This window comes from Carcharodon carcharias, chromosome 20, assembly GCF_017639515.1.
Source record: "Carcharodon carcharias isolate sCarCar2 chromosome 20, sCarCar2.pri, whole genome shotgun sequence".
Taxonomy (NCBI): domain Eukaryota; kingdom Metazoa; phylum Chordata; class Chondrichthyes; order Lamniformes; family Lamnidae; genus Carcharodon; species Carcharodon carcharias.
Window position 1 is genome coordinate 24,546,243 of NC_054486.1, and position 15,292 is coordinate 24,561,534.

General features: G+C 43.3%; 1 protein-coding gene across 7 annotated transcripts in view; it reads right to left on the reverse strand.

Annotated features, from left to right (window-relative positions):
- ltk (leukocyte receptor tyrosine kinase) overlaps positions 1-15,292 on the reverse strand; it is a 223,944-nt gene that overhangs the window by 31,377 nt on the left and 177,275 nt on the right. The window lies entirely within an intron of this gene.

The following is a 15,292-nucleotide window of genomic DNA, read 5'->3' on the forward strand; positions in this document are numbered from 1 at the left end:
AGCCTTCTGCTCTACATTATAACAGTGGCTAGACTTCAAAAGCATTTCATTGATTGTGGAGCGCTTTGGGATGCCCTGAGGTTGTGAAAGCTGTTATATAAATGCAAGTTTTTTATTTCTAGCTGATTATAATCTGATCTTTGAATCCATAACAACTCTACTCATGAACTGAAAAGTCACCATGAGCATTTCATCGTAAGGGTTGAACTCACCTATGGCTCAGTCATTGCATTCTTGTCCCTGAGCCAGAACGTTGTAGGTTTAAATCCCATTCTAGGTGTCCTGACCAATATTTATCCCCTAACAAGCATTACTTAAAAAAGAACAGATGATCTGGTCATTTTTCCATTGCTCTTTGTGGGATCTTGCTGTGTTCAAAGTGGCTGCCATATTTCCTATAGTGACTATGCTTCAAAAGTATTTCAATAACTGTGCAGCACTTTGGGACATTCCTGGGGTTGTGAAAAGCGCTTATATAAATTCAAGTTTCTTTCTTTTTAATTTATTTTATTTTTTAAAAAGTGCTTTTTCAACTGAAAATGAAAGCTTCAAATTTATCCTGATTGACTGTGGGATCAATGATGTCCCCAATAAGTAACAGGCAGGTATCCTTTCAAATAATCATCAATAGCTTTATATAAACATTGATTCCATTTGTTAAAAAATGTCACTTTTAAATAGAATAATTTTGATGTTTAAAAAAAACTCCAGTCTGAAGTTTCTTTGGGGGATTGAAGGAGACAGCAATGATTGGAGGACATGGGGTGGGTGATGGCGACGATTCAGAGAGGCAGAGGCAATAAAGTTTGAAGGCAGTAGATAGGCCAGCACAGTTGGGAGGAGGAAGGTAGCAGTGACTGACTGAGTGGCAGAGGGGCAGAGATCTGGGATCCTGACTGTACAATTCAACTATCCAGCCAGAATGTAATTGAGAGAACTTAACCTTATAAGCTGATTGAAATAAAAGAATGCAGCATTGTGTTGCAGTTATGAAAAGCTGTTAACCACAACTTGTAGTGGGTATGGGGCGAAAAATTGGGTCTTTGAGTTAGCATTCCTAATTCACTGTCCACCACATTTTATAATACTCTGTTTCTGGGGCACACTGGAGACATGTCCTGGCCTCATTTCGATCGGGAGATTAATGAAGTTAAATCCTATGCTGAATCTCCGGGTGAGTCATGCGTTTATGTAAAGTGAGAACACTGGAGATCCTGGAATGTGGACAGTTCAGACAGTTCAGTGGGCTTCTTAAAGTTTAGCTAAGGTTGCACAGTTGTTATAGCAAGCATTTGTGTTTTGAGTTAAATTCCCATGCATTTGCTGCTTTTGCTGAGTGGTGGGCCATCATTGGACAGTTTTCCTGCCAATGTTTTTACTTCATTATTCTTGGTTGCTCATTAGAATGTGCTAAGGACAAGAATTCATTTAAAGGTTCTGTTTGATTTAGTTGAACAAGGGCAAATCATTTTGGACCAATAAATGGAAGTGCAGCTACCACTACATCAAGGCAGCATTTGACTGAATATGACATCAAGAAGTCCTAGAAAAACTGAAGTCAATGGGAACCAGGGGAGAACTTTCCATTGGTAAGAGTCATACCTAGCACAAAGGACAATAGCTGTGGTTGTTTGAGATCAATCACCTGAGTCTCAGGAGATCACTGCAGGAGTTCCTGATGGTAGCGTCCCAGGCCCAACCATCTTCAGCTGCTTCATCAATGATCTTCCCGCCATCATAATGTCAGGATTGGGGATGTTTGCATTATGTTCAGTACCATTCGCGACTCCTCAGATACTTAAGCAGCTTGTGTCCATATGCAGAAAGGCCTGGACAATATTCAGGCTTGGGCTGATAACTGGCAAGTAACATTCATACCACACAAGTGCCAGGCAATGACCCCAACTCCAACAACAGAGAATCTAACCATGTCCCCTTGACATTCAATGGCATTATCATCACTGAATCCATCACTATCAACATCCTGAGGGTTACCATTGTCCAGAAACATAACAGGACCAATCACATAAATACTGTGGCTACAAGAACAGGTCAGAGGCTGGGAATTCTTTGGAGAGTAACTCACCTTCTGACTCCCCAAAGCCTGTCCACCATCCACAAGACACAAGTGGAATATTCTCCACTTGCCTGGATGAGTGCAGCTCCATTAATGCTCAAGAAGCTCAACACCATTCAGGACAGAGCAGTCCACTTGATTAGAACCCCATCCACCACCTTAAACATTCACCTCCTCCACCACTGATGCACGGTGGCAGCAGTGTGTATTATCTACAAATGGGCTGCAGCAACTTGTCACACCTCCTTCGACAGCACCTTCCAAACCTCTGCAGCCTCTAGCTCCAGAAGGACATGAGCAGCAGACACATGGTAACATCACCATCTGCAAGTTCCCCTCCAAGGCTCACACCATCCTGACATGGAACTATATCGCTGTTCCTTCACTGTCTCTGGGTCAAAATCCTGGAACTCCTTTGCTAACATGCACTGTGGGTGTACCTACACCACAGGGACTGCAGCGGTTCAAGGCAGCAGCTCACCACTACCTTCTCAGGGGCAATTAGGGATGGGCAATAAATGCTGGCCTAGCCAGCGATGCCCATATCCCATGAAAGAATAAATTTTAAAAACTACTGAGGCACCCTACCCTACACTGGAACTCACACTTAATTAATCAGATACCACAGAAATATAGGAACAGGAGTAGTCCATTCAGACCCCAGGCTGCTTTACTATTTAGTTAGATCATGGTTGACCTCTACCTTGAATCCTTTGCTCCGTATCCTTTGACACCCTTACTGCACAAAAATCCATCAATCTCAGCCTCGAAAGTTCCAAATGTGTCAACAGCAACAGCATTTTTGGGGGAGAGAATTCCAGATTTTCACTGCACTTCTGAGGAAAAAAGGTGCTTCTTGGTTTTACTCCTGATAAGATTGGCTCCAATTTTACGATTAATTCCTGCCATTCTTGATTCCTCCACCAGAGGATGCAGTCTCCCTGTAGCTCTACCGGATTCTTTTCATAATTTTAAACACCTCGATGGTCACCCCTCAATCTTGTGTGTGCCAGGAAATAAAAACCAAGTTATTGCAACCTGAATATAAATTGAATGCTCATGTGAGCCATGTTTTTAATATCAGGAGTTCTAATGTCCACATGCATGGCACCTACAATGTCCTGCACTTGAGGGAGCTGGGCCAACTAGAGAAACAGGTCCACATTCCCACACAGCGGTGGTAGTACCTGGATATCTCCAATGTGCCATTATAAACATCTATCCACTTTCTGCTGCAACCGTATCTTCCCCTTTTTGATGAGCATTGCCAGATTTCATGCTCCCCAACCAAGTATTTATGGGCACATTTTATCTGCCAATAGCCCATTACCATTTGGGGAAACAGTCGTCCGTCCTGAGTCTAAGTCAGTTCAAGCCCTACTTCAAAGATTTCACTACATATTCTGGGCTGATACTCCAGTGCAGTACTGAAGGAGTGCCACACTGCCGGAGATGCTACCTTTCAGAAGGGACATTAAACCCCCGCAGTGCATATAAAAAATGTTTTGACTAGTAGAGCAGGGCAGTTCTCCCTGATGTCATGACCAACATTTATCCCTCAACCACCATCTAAAAGCAGATAACCTGGTCATTATCACTTAGTTGTTTGTGAAACCTTCCTGTGTGCAAATTGGCTGCTGCATTTCCAACATTATAACAGTTACTATACTTCAAAAAAGTCCTTCATTTGCTGTAAAAAAAACCTTAGGATGTCCTGAAGTTGTATACTGTAACACTTCTGTACTCTGTTGTGCATATGCTAGTAACATACTGGATAAAAATGTAGCAACAGACAATTAAAAACATTTTTTTAATCTCCAGGAGAAACCATCATTTATTTACCTTTAAGAGGCCTACTTGAGAAGGCTTGCACTCTTTCCTCCACATCTAGTATTTACTATGTAAGCATAATGCAGTTAGGGTTGCCAACAATGATTAAATGTATTCCTGGAGGTTTCATCACATGACTTGCCCCCACACTCCTGTCATTAGTCGGCCAACACATCTATACCCTTGTGACATACTGCCTTTCTACGCTAACTGAAAAGCAAAAAGATTCATTATCCAATTGGATGATGCTTGACTGTCACCCAAACAGCCTGTTTTTTGCCCTATTTTCAACATTTTTATATCTGGTAAAGAAAAATGTTCAAAGAAAATGACCAAAAAAGAGCAATCTTTTTTAACGTCCCAATGATTTTTCTCCAGGATTGCACACAGCAGTGTCCTGGAGTTTGACCTTCAATTCCTGGAGGCTCCAATCCTGTAGGGTTAGCAACATGTAATGCAGTGGATGCAATCTCCTAATTTTAATGGGGTACAGGCAAAGGAATTTCAGACAGCTCAGTTCAAGGGGGGAGAGAAGAATTAAGTAGATAGCTTTTTATCAGTTAGTCTAATGCAGGTTGCGGACAAACTCTGAGAATCCAAAACTTTCAGATAAAATTAGTTAACATTTAGAAATGCATGGGAGAATCAAAGTCAGCCAATATGGATTTGTTAAAGTAAATTTGTGTTTGGCAACTTCACAGAGTTTTTGAAGAACTTATCAATTATGTTGATAAAAAGAATGTGATAGATGTAGCATGTACAGATTTTCAGAGGGTATTTTATGTAGCACAATAAGGGGCCATTTGGCCCAATCTCACTTTTATCATTGAGACATATTTTAAGGTGCTTTATCAAAGAAATTTGATACTGAGTCACATAAAGGAGATATTAGGACAGGTGACCAAAATCCTGGTTAAAGGTATATTTTAAGGAACAACTAAAAGGAGGAAAGGTGGAAAGACAGAGAGGTTTAAGTAGGGAATTTCAGAGCTTAGGGCCAAGACAGCTGAAAGCACGACCACCAGTGGTGGGGCAGTGAAAATTGTGTATGCCAATAGACCAGAGTTGGAGGAGCGCAGATATCTCAGAGGGTTGTAGAGCTGGAGAAGGTTACAACGATTAGGAGGCATGCGGCTATGGAAAAAAAGGATGTGAATTTAAAAATTGTTTCAGTGTTTCTTAGCCCAGCCATTCCCCATAGCGACAGTATCTCCTCTTCCTCCTTGAGCTTCCTAGGACAGGGGTGGCTCAACACTTCCTTCTGCAAGGTCATGAGGTCTGAGCATCTCCAACCAAGTCTTCTATTATGGTTCTGCCTGGGCCTGTTCATATTCAAGCTCCAAATAGGTCATTTAGGAGACATGAATAGAGGGTTGCCCTGAGAGACAGTTGCTACTCTTATTCTTTAACTCTCACGCTGCCTTAGTATGTCCCACATCAGCGTTGAGGCAGATTATAGAACTTCAGTGAAACTGAGGTAAATAGAACATTGTAGGGGAGGGGTTATTGTGAGGGCATTATTTATGTTCACTATGATAATGCACATTAATCATTTTTAATTATTAAATAATCAACAGAATTGAACTTCCCTTCTGTTAATGTTTCCTACATCACAACAGTGATTACACGTCAGAAATCCTTCTTTGGTTGTAAAGCGCCTTGAGATATTCTGAAGCCAAGCAAAGCACGATACAAATAAGTCTATCTTACTGCTTTCTTTAGAAAATGGGCAAAATAATTTTGAACGCTTCTATGAGGCTCGCTCTACATAGCTAACTCATGGTATTCTTACTTATAAGCTAGCAGACTTTAGTAGTGCTAAAGAGAACACCCATTCCCATTGACGATCCTTTGCACAATATGGTGAGATAGCTATTGCAAATAATTAAATTCTCATCCTTGTGTTCAAATCGCTCCAAGGGCTCATCCCTGTCTATCTCTTTAACCTCCTTGAGCCCTACAACCCTCCAGGAAGTCTGCGTTCATTCATTTCTGACCTTCTGTCTATCCCCCAGTTTTAATATCTCCTTATGCGGCTCAGTGTCAAATTTTGTTTGGTAATATTCCTGTAAAGCACCCAGGGATGTTTTACCACATTAAAGGAGCTATATAAATGCAGGTTGTGGTTGGTGAGAGATGGAGGCAATAATTGGGTAGAAAGAGGATGACCGCAGTTGTTCTTTTGCATTTTCTGTTCTGAGGCTATGAAAAACTGCAGATTAAGGGCAGAATTTCCCGGTCGGCATGCGAGAGCGGGACACACACGCCGACGCATAAAATGACATGGGGTGACGTCGGACATGCATCCTTACAGTCGGCGGGCAGGCCAGGAGCCCAGGCGGGCTTCCGAAAAAACATGAAACCTCATCCACGGGCGGGATGAGGTTTTATGAAGGTTTTAAAAATGTTTAAAAAGTTTTAACATTCAAGTAATTGACATGTCCCAGCTCAGGTGACAGTTTCACATGAGGGGACACGTCAACAATTTTTTTTGTCTCCATTCAGCACAGCTTATAAAGTTGAAGCGGTGTCCCTGAGGCAGCACTTTGCCTCAGGGAGATCTGTGGGCTCTTTCACACATGCATGAAAGAGCGCAGGGACCTGCTCAGGGAATTCCCACCCCCCTCACCCCCTCACCAGACTGCACAGGGAGCACACAGCGCTACAGGGCGGACGTCACTCTAGGCAGGCCTTAATTGGCCCGCCAACATAAAATGGCGGCCCACCCCCACCCGCGAATGTGCCCACACATCCCCTCTAACAGGCAGAAAATTCTGCCCTAAGTTTCTGAAGTCAATATATCTTCCATTGTGGCTTCTTGCCTATATCTTAGACCTCAAAGAATAAAACACGTCTAGTAAGTCTCACTTGCAGTGTATCTTCCAGTTGAAGGATAATACTACTTTTTGCCTTCGGGTATAGATTAAATCTTAAAGAAGTAGGTACACATATTAGGCCTAATACAAGACACATATACTAACAAATGGAAAACTATTGGATCTTCCTGTCTTATACTTTAGCTGACATCTCAGAAAAGGCTAAAATGACTATACTTACATGTTGGAGTGTCTATTCTGGGTATCTCTAAACCACCTGCAATGCAGATGATATTGTGTTGGCAAACTTACCTAGGGATTGAGTGCATTCATTTTACATATTAATACTGAAATTGTGATGACTAATGGAACTTCAACCAATGAGAATCAGTATTCCAGTTTGTAACTAGTAACAACCCGTTCAGATTTTATTGTGTTACATACATTAAATTATTACTTTTTAATCTTTTGGAAGTGTTAAGTTATACATACCTCCAAATTTCCCTCTTCCCTTGCCAGGGTATTGTTCTACAGCTGCTGCTGACTCTCAGGGCTGTTCATGGATGTTAACAATGAGTGTTGAAGCGCAAGCCATTTAGCATAGCTGAGCTTGTATATACCTTACCTGCAATCCATACACCTTCATTTTCCAAAATTCATTTTCAGTACACAGGTGCCACTGGCAAGGCCAACATTTATTGCCCATCCCTAGATATCCTGGGGAAGTTGGTGGTGGGCCGCCTTCTTGAACCACTATAGTCAATGTGATGCAGATATTCTCTTGGTTTTGTTAAGCAATGAATTCTAGGATTTTGGCCTCGTAACAGTGAAGGAACAGCAATATATGTCCAATTCAGGTGGCATGTGATGCGGAAGGGCACCTCAAGGTGATGGTTTTCCCTTGTCCTTTTAGGTTATGGAGGCTGTGGGTTTGGGAGATGCTACAAAGGAAACCTTGGTGAGTTGCTGTGCTGCAACCTGTAGATAGCACACACTCAGCCACAGTACACTGGTGCCTATTGGTGAGGTGCCTATTAAACAGACTGAATGGCGCCAAGCTTTTTAAATGTTGTTGGAGCTGCACACATCCAGGTAAGCAGATTACCAAAAAGATAGAGAGGAAGACCAAGAGAAAGAAAGAACTTGCAAAAATATAGAACCTTTCACAACCTCTCACAACCTCAGCACATTCCAATGTGCTTTACAGCCAAACAAGTTAATTTTAGTTACTTTTCTGACATAAACATAGCAGCTAATTTACATACAGGAAGGTCCCAAATAATCTGTTTTTTTTAGTGATATTGGACAGTGAGAGAACTCCCCTGCCCTTATTTGAAAACTCTCAAGGGATCTGAGAGGACAGACCCTTAGCAGAACCTGTGGTTAACATCTCATTCAAAAGAACCTCCAACAGCACAGCACCCCTTCAGTACTGCTCTGGAGTATCAACCCAGGTTATCTACTCAAGTCTCTGGAGTGGGATTTGAACCCAAAACTATCTGACTCAGAGGTGAGAGTACTACCACTGAGCCATGACTGCAGGAGTAGGAAAATTATTTGATCCTTCCTCCCCTGGTCTAGAGACCCCGAATCCCATTGCAATACCAACTATTAGTAGTTAATTCAGCAAAGACCAGCCCCTAAATCTGGGGCTTACTGTCTATACGGTTCAAGTCCACACTTTATGAGTTTTCCAACTGATCCAACAGGGAAAGATCAGAAACAAATCTTCACTCTTGCCCAGAGTCTCATATAAAAGCGTTCAGAAAGGGTAATAGTTTGTAGTTTGGATGTCTCACTCCAACTAGTCATTACAAGGAGTTATCTAGGGAGATGAATGTGTCCAGAAGGCAGGTATCACCCATAACAGAGGAACCCCAAAACCAAACAAAGAAACAAGAGGATTTCAAGAGCAAATTACAACTTCATTTATGGAGCCTCCTTACCTGGTCTCCCTGGAGATTCTCTAAAGCAAATCCCCATGCTAGATCTCCTAACTGGATTTTCTTACCAAATCCTCTTGCCAAATCTCCTCATTCTAAATATTGTGCATTTTCTTTCTTTAAAAACAATCCTACTTTTGGAGGCTTTTTCAGATGCCAATAAATCTTTATCAATTACTTCCAGGAGAAGCTTTATATGCAATTGCCTCCTGCCTTGCCAATATAATAACAGTAACTGCAAGAAATTCTTCGTATTTACACTTCTGGAATAAATAAGGTGCTCCTTAATTGCATTGTCTTTAATATACCCAATGAACTAATGCTTTCCAACAATCTTTAATTGGTTCTGAAAGCTATCATAGTCTATTCTGTAGTTTTATGACCCAAAACTGTTTGAAATCAAAACCAGTTTGAATAAATATCACAAGAAGTAAATTTATAGTCTAGTAGTCAATACTGAGAAAGCTGGAAAAACCTGGGACAGGTTAGCTCTGGCAATACTTGAAAAAATATGGGACATCTAGCTCTGGGAATACTGGGACAATGCCCACTCTAGGATGCTGGGAAAAGCCAAAAATAGGTCCATTCTACAATACTGGGAAAAGCCTGGGATAGGCCACCTCTAGGAATACAGGGGCAAGTCTGAGCTGGCCTACTCTGGTAACAATGGGACAAGCCTGGGATAGGCCACCTCTGGGAATACTGGGACAAGCTTGGGAAAGGCCAGCTCCCAATTCGTCTGGAAATACCAGGAAAAAAATCAAAATACTGCAGATGTTGTAAGACTGAATAGAGAGGCAGCAAAATCTGACTCCATTTAGTGACAGTAGTTTCGGTGCTACGGGTGTTGGTTTAAAAGAAAAATGGTGTGCACTCTGCTTGTGTTGCCTTCAGACAAGGCCCATCGCTGTGTCAGAGAGGTGGCAAAGTCTCTGCACACCAGGAGAAAGAGACTTCATGGTGTTCTTTCCAAACAGAGAGAAGCAGGTGAAATATGCAGGTGGCTTTGCCAGGATAGTGGGCTTTCTCGTGGTGGAGGGTGCCATCAACTGAATAACTTTGCAGGTGCCACATCTCAATGCTGAGATGCACTGCGACTACTCAGTGTGCAGTTGGCATGCAACCACACTTGGCACATCATGTATCATCCTACTAGTGAATGCCCACTATCCTGGTACCAGCCATGATGTGTTCATCTTGTGCCAGTTCTTTGTTCCGGCAATCTTTCAAAACAGAAGGAGGCTACTGGGCAACAAAGGCTGTCCATCGTCAAGGCCTGGTTGATGACTCCCCTCCACATTCCCAGCACCTGTGGCCAGCACTTGTATAATAAGAGCCCAGCTGCCATGAGAAACATCACTGGGCAGATAACTGGAGTACTGAAACAATGGTTCCGCTGTGGGAATGGCTCCAGAGGAACCCTCCATTACTCATCAGAATGGGAGTCCTGGTTTGTGGTGGTCTGCTGCATTCTTCACAACCTGGCAATCATGGGGCACAGCCCTTGCCACCACAGACTCAGCAACCACCTCAGGAGGAAGAGGAGGAGGAAAAGGAGGAGGATGAGGAGAGGGAGGCAGCTGCTATGCCCACCTTCTGGACCGGCTGTCCATGAGCACCCTTTTTGGCCCAGGTTCCCATCAATACAACCTAGATCCACATTGTCCAAAAATCCCACAGGTTTCCATCCCTCAGTAACACACCATCACAGGGTCCTCTCAGCCACACTCCTGAAATAAAATCGACCAAAAAATAACCATTTCATATTAACTTTGTCCAACAAAGAAAACAATAAACCATGCAAGACTCAACTAACCACCCTTGTGCATTCCTTTAGTGCCTGTCTTTTGGCTATCTTTGCCTGTTCTGCTGCCTCGGTGCAGCACTACATCAGTGGTTGTAGCACGGCTGGTGGAAGGCTGCTGACTTTCCCTGGTCGAGGCCTTGGTGGATCCCAAAGTCTGGTTTCCGATTGCACCAGCCTGGCCCAGGCTGCAGCAATGTGGCCTGCTGGCTGACAGGCAAGGGCACAGACAGAGTGGCAGTGGTGAAAAGACAAATGCTGTCTTCCTGAGAGGGGGCAGCAGGTTCATGCTCCATGGACCCACTGCCACTCTGCAATCCTTGTAGTCTTCTGGGGCACAGATTGCTGCACTGCCATGAAATACTAAAAGCCCCTTTGAGCGCTGGTGCCCACAGTCATGATGGCAGTAGCTCCAGCCTGCGTGGCATCAAGCTGAGATATTGTGACCTCAGTTTGTGTTTCCACTGCAGCGCCCAGACATTGGGTGGCATGTGCTGCAATGGAAACCGAGGTATCGGCCACCAGAAGCTGCTTCCCCAGCTTTTCTCATGGAGTCAGTTACCAATCCCATGCTGGAAAGGATGGGCTCCAAGTTCTGCAGGTAGACCTGTGCCAAGTTGGAGCCACTCTCCTCTATTCTCCACAACAGTGACTGCAGGTTTTCAGCCAGGCCTGCCACCAAGATTTTCATAATGCGTGCCCCTCAGCCTCTTTCTGTACATCACCCAATTGAAGTCCTCATCTAAGTCCTCTGCAGCAGAACTCATCGGCAACCTCATCCATTAGCAAGCTGGCACCTTTCCCATGACCTTTTTGCAGCCCATTGGTGCCCAGAGACTCACCACATGCAGATCCAATCTCTATATCACCCTCTAAACTATGGTCAATGGCAGTATCTGAGCTGGTAGCTGCAAGTGTCATAACAAATAATGATGACATCTTCTTCCTTAGTCTCTTCTTCCTGTAGGACCTCAGCCTCCCACAGCACTGCCTGGCCTGTATCTGAGTATCTGAAAGCGTGAAGGCACGAGGCAGGATTGAGGTGAGGGAAAGGTGAGGGGGTGTGGGGTGGTGGGAGAAGCAGGAGGTGCATGGTTACATCATCTGTAGCTTGTACATCATAACAGATTGCAGGGTAAAGGTGAAGTGGGATGTGAGAAGATGTATTAGGTAGAAATATACCGTAATCCTCAGTGGTTTCAGCATCATCACTGGCCACTGACTTAATGATGGCCAGCACTGTCTCCTCCATCCAGTACATGCAGCCATGCCTGCCCCCTGCTGGTTAGCTGTTGCTGCCACCTATTATTCACCAACACGTCCTGCAAGAGAGAGGTTAAATGTGTCAGTAAATGCGGTGTGATATGTTTGGGTGATAGGCCTGCCACAGTTAAATGGCTGGCAGTGTGAGTATGAGGCTTTCAGCAGTGTGAAGTGTGAGTGGTGAGGCTAAGAATGTGAGGTATGAGTCATGATTGATAGAGATTGTTGTTAGGTGAGTGGTGGGGTGTGGGGTGTGGTGCTTTGAGCAGTGTGTGATACTAGTGGTGCAATTGGTGGGATGTGGCATGTGAAGATGTATTCGCTGACCTTGACCACTCATGCGAGATCATTACATTTCTTTCGGCACTGCATCCAGGTCCATGGGGCTAGAGTCCTGGCATTGACCGCAATGGCTACCTGCTCCCATTGTTTTCTTAGTAATCTGCCTGGACCACCTCCTGACCCCCGAGTAAAGAGGATCTCTCTCCTTCTGGGCACCTCCTGCACTAAGGCCTCCGGTGTGGCATCTGAGAACCTTGGGGCACGCCCTCTGCCCTGTTGTGCCATTTTAGTAGATACTTCCTGGTCTCCAACTCTTATTTACCCAGTTCTATTCCCTGCTGCAGCCAGAATGAGTCTTGCCTTCTCAGAGGTGCCACCTGGGTTTAAGCAGAGCAGGTTAACTTTAAGTGATGCTAATCTCACATAAACCTGGGACTCCTAATGAGGCATGCAGCCACTTAGCAGGGTGTTCATCATTGAGCTGTGTTCCACCATCATTATGATTAGCATCACTTTAGATAGGTACGGATCGTCACACAATATATAATTCCTGCACCTGATTTCAGGGGCTAAGCCATTTTATCCCAAGGATGCTGGAAGTATTCAGCATGTCAGGCAATATCTATTGAGAGGAAACCTCCAAACTGTCCCTCTGAACTGCTGAGTATTTACAACATTCTCTGTTTTTATTTAATACTGGGACAAGACTGGGCTAGACCAGTTCACAACTGGATGGAAATAATGGGACCCAGTATAATTCACCTAATTTCCCAAGCAGTGTGGGAACACTGCAACAGGTGAATATGGCCTGCTATAGTGCAGCTCCCCACTGGTCAGAGAACATTGGAACAAGTGAACACAACATGGTACACAGCTTAGCTCACCACTAAGTCAGGGAAGAGAAAACAAAATGAACCCAGCCTGGTACAGCTCAGTCCACTTCATGACTGTGTGAATATATCTAAGCTGCTCCAAAAGTTGTTAGAATCCAAGCACAGGTTTCAGTATTGAGCACCTGCTCAGATCTTAGCCTACTGGATCAGCAAGAATTCAAAGCTGTGAGAACACAGGATAATGGATTCAAGTGTTCCTGAAAGTTTACAGCATAATTTGTTCAGTCGGGTCACAGAAACTTAAGTAAAATAATTAATGTGCCTCATCATGGAGTGGGAGCTGCGGACCTTAGGTTTAAGTCTTAGTTGGACAATGAATTATTGGTCAGTTCCCTGACACACAGTGAGCAGAAGCATTGTGACTATATCATGGAAAGAGGGAAAATAAGTGCCAGTCCCACTATATATTTTTTAACACATTACAAACTGCAATAAGAACTTCACCATGCAATGGCTAATGGCAATGCCTAGAGTGGTAGCACTGGGCAAAGCAGAAGGTGGCCCCAGTCTGGATGCTAGGTCTAAGCTGAGTTATCTGATCTCCACTGGGACAGTGGTTGAGTTGTTACATTGACGCTATAGTAACCCTGGGCCTCTGAAAGGGATTGGGGCAAGTGAGAGAAATCCATCAGGGCTCCTGTTTCTGATCAGTATCTATGCTGCAAAATGCATGTGTAGAGTTTGGTAGGGATTTAACTGAATTGTGATATTCTTCATGTTCAAGGGGCCTGTCGACTCTCGGTGGAATTGTAAACCAGCGAGAGTTGGAGCCTTCAGGTTAAGGGGGATAATAAATGGAGGCAAAGAAATGACCAAGTTCCTTATTCAATCAATTAGATAAAGCCACAACACCACCACTGACCTTCCAGTCTCTTATGACTCTATGAAAGTTCTTTACTAATCTTTTCAAATTGACTTCACTTGATGAAAGCTGCCTTTTGAGACGTGAAAACGTAACTAAAATTTCATCCCCTGGATTTTGATTCTGCTGTTACTGAGTAAATTCATATTCTCTCCTGATCTGATTTACTGAAAGCATTATTTATCAACTGGTCTTGCTACCTGATCTGACACAAGCAAAATAAAGGTACTTTCCTAATCCTTGATCTTCGAATCCATTCCATCTGATCAAATCCATGGATCTAACATAAATGTTTCACCTAGCAACATCAGAAGTCTCTTTGTTGAAAGTTCCTGGTCAATAATTTACAAGAAGGAGGAAAATCTTAGCAAGTGCTTTCCTACTGGTCTAGGCAAAATAATAGGCATCCAAGGGCCAGAAACTGGAGTAATGGTCCTTTAGATATTCAAATAAGGGGTCCAATACCTGTTTGAGGTCCCCTTTCTGCATTCAGGTTTACATGCAGCTAAACATGCAGCCTGTAAAGGGAAACTGCAAGTCACACACAATATAGTAAACGTTGAAAATATACTTACCTGAGTGCGGAGACAAGAGAAACAGGAAAGTTCGGGGGAACAGCACCTTGATACTGACCCATTGCCCAATCCCTTCCCAAGTTGAAGCCTACACAAGTCCGCTTTCCACTGATCGCTTACTGGTACAGCAGCAGTTAAATAATTGCACCAGACACGAAGAACGTTTTCTAGTGAGCCTTTATTTGCCTCTTCTGATAGACACAGTGTACAACTTGGCATTGCATCACAGGCTCTGCAGAAACCCAAATGCAGATTAAAATTTCTAAAGCCAGCTGAATTCAGTTCAGATGTACAAACTGTGGAGCCATAATTCAAACGAGGTAAAGAAAATTCTTTGAGCACGGTTTTAAGAATTGGTAATGAATTATGCAAGTTTTACTACCTTGATTATAGCTGAAAAAAGAGACATGCTGTTGAAGCTTTTCATCTTGCACTCATCAGATCAGATTTGCAAGAATGCCAAATTTCAAAAGGAACAACAATTTATACTGCATGAGAAAAAGATTGCTCATTGATTGGCAAGTTGACTCTGATTGGTCAAGGTGTTGGCATGAAAAATGCACCACGGAACTACTGTCCCCCACACTTTTGTTTAATTCTAAAAAGGCACATGCCTGAACATGTCTCTTTTGCCTGCAGGAGACAGATTCCTGCATATGAATATATGTAGCTTCAAGCAAGCATGAATGAACCACATTGTGAGCCTGATTTATAATCTTAAATTGGTTGTTTGTATAACTCAAAGTCAACTTGCCAATCAAGCTTTTCCTCATGCAGTATAAATTGTTGCTCCTTTTGAAATTTGGTATTCTTGCATCTGCCCTGGTGATTGCAAGATTTAAACCTTTGACAGCATGCCTCTTTTCTCAGCAGTACTCAAGTTCTGTACTACCAAGCGACTATTTGTTATTATCTTGATTAGCAACATGTGAAATTGATTAGTCAGA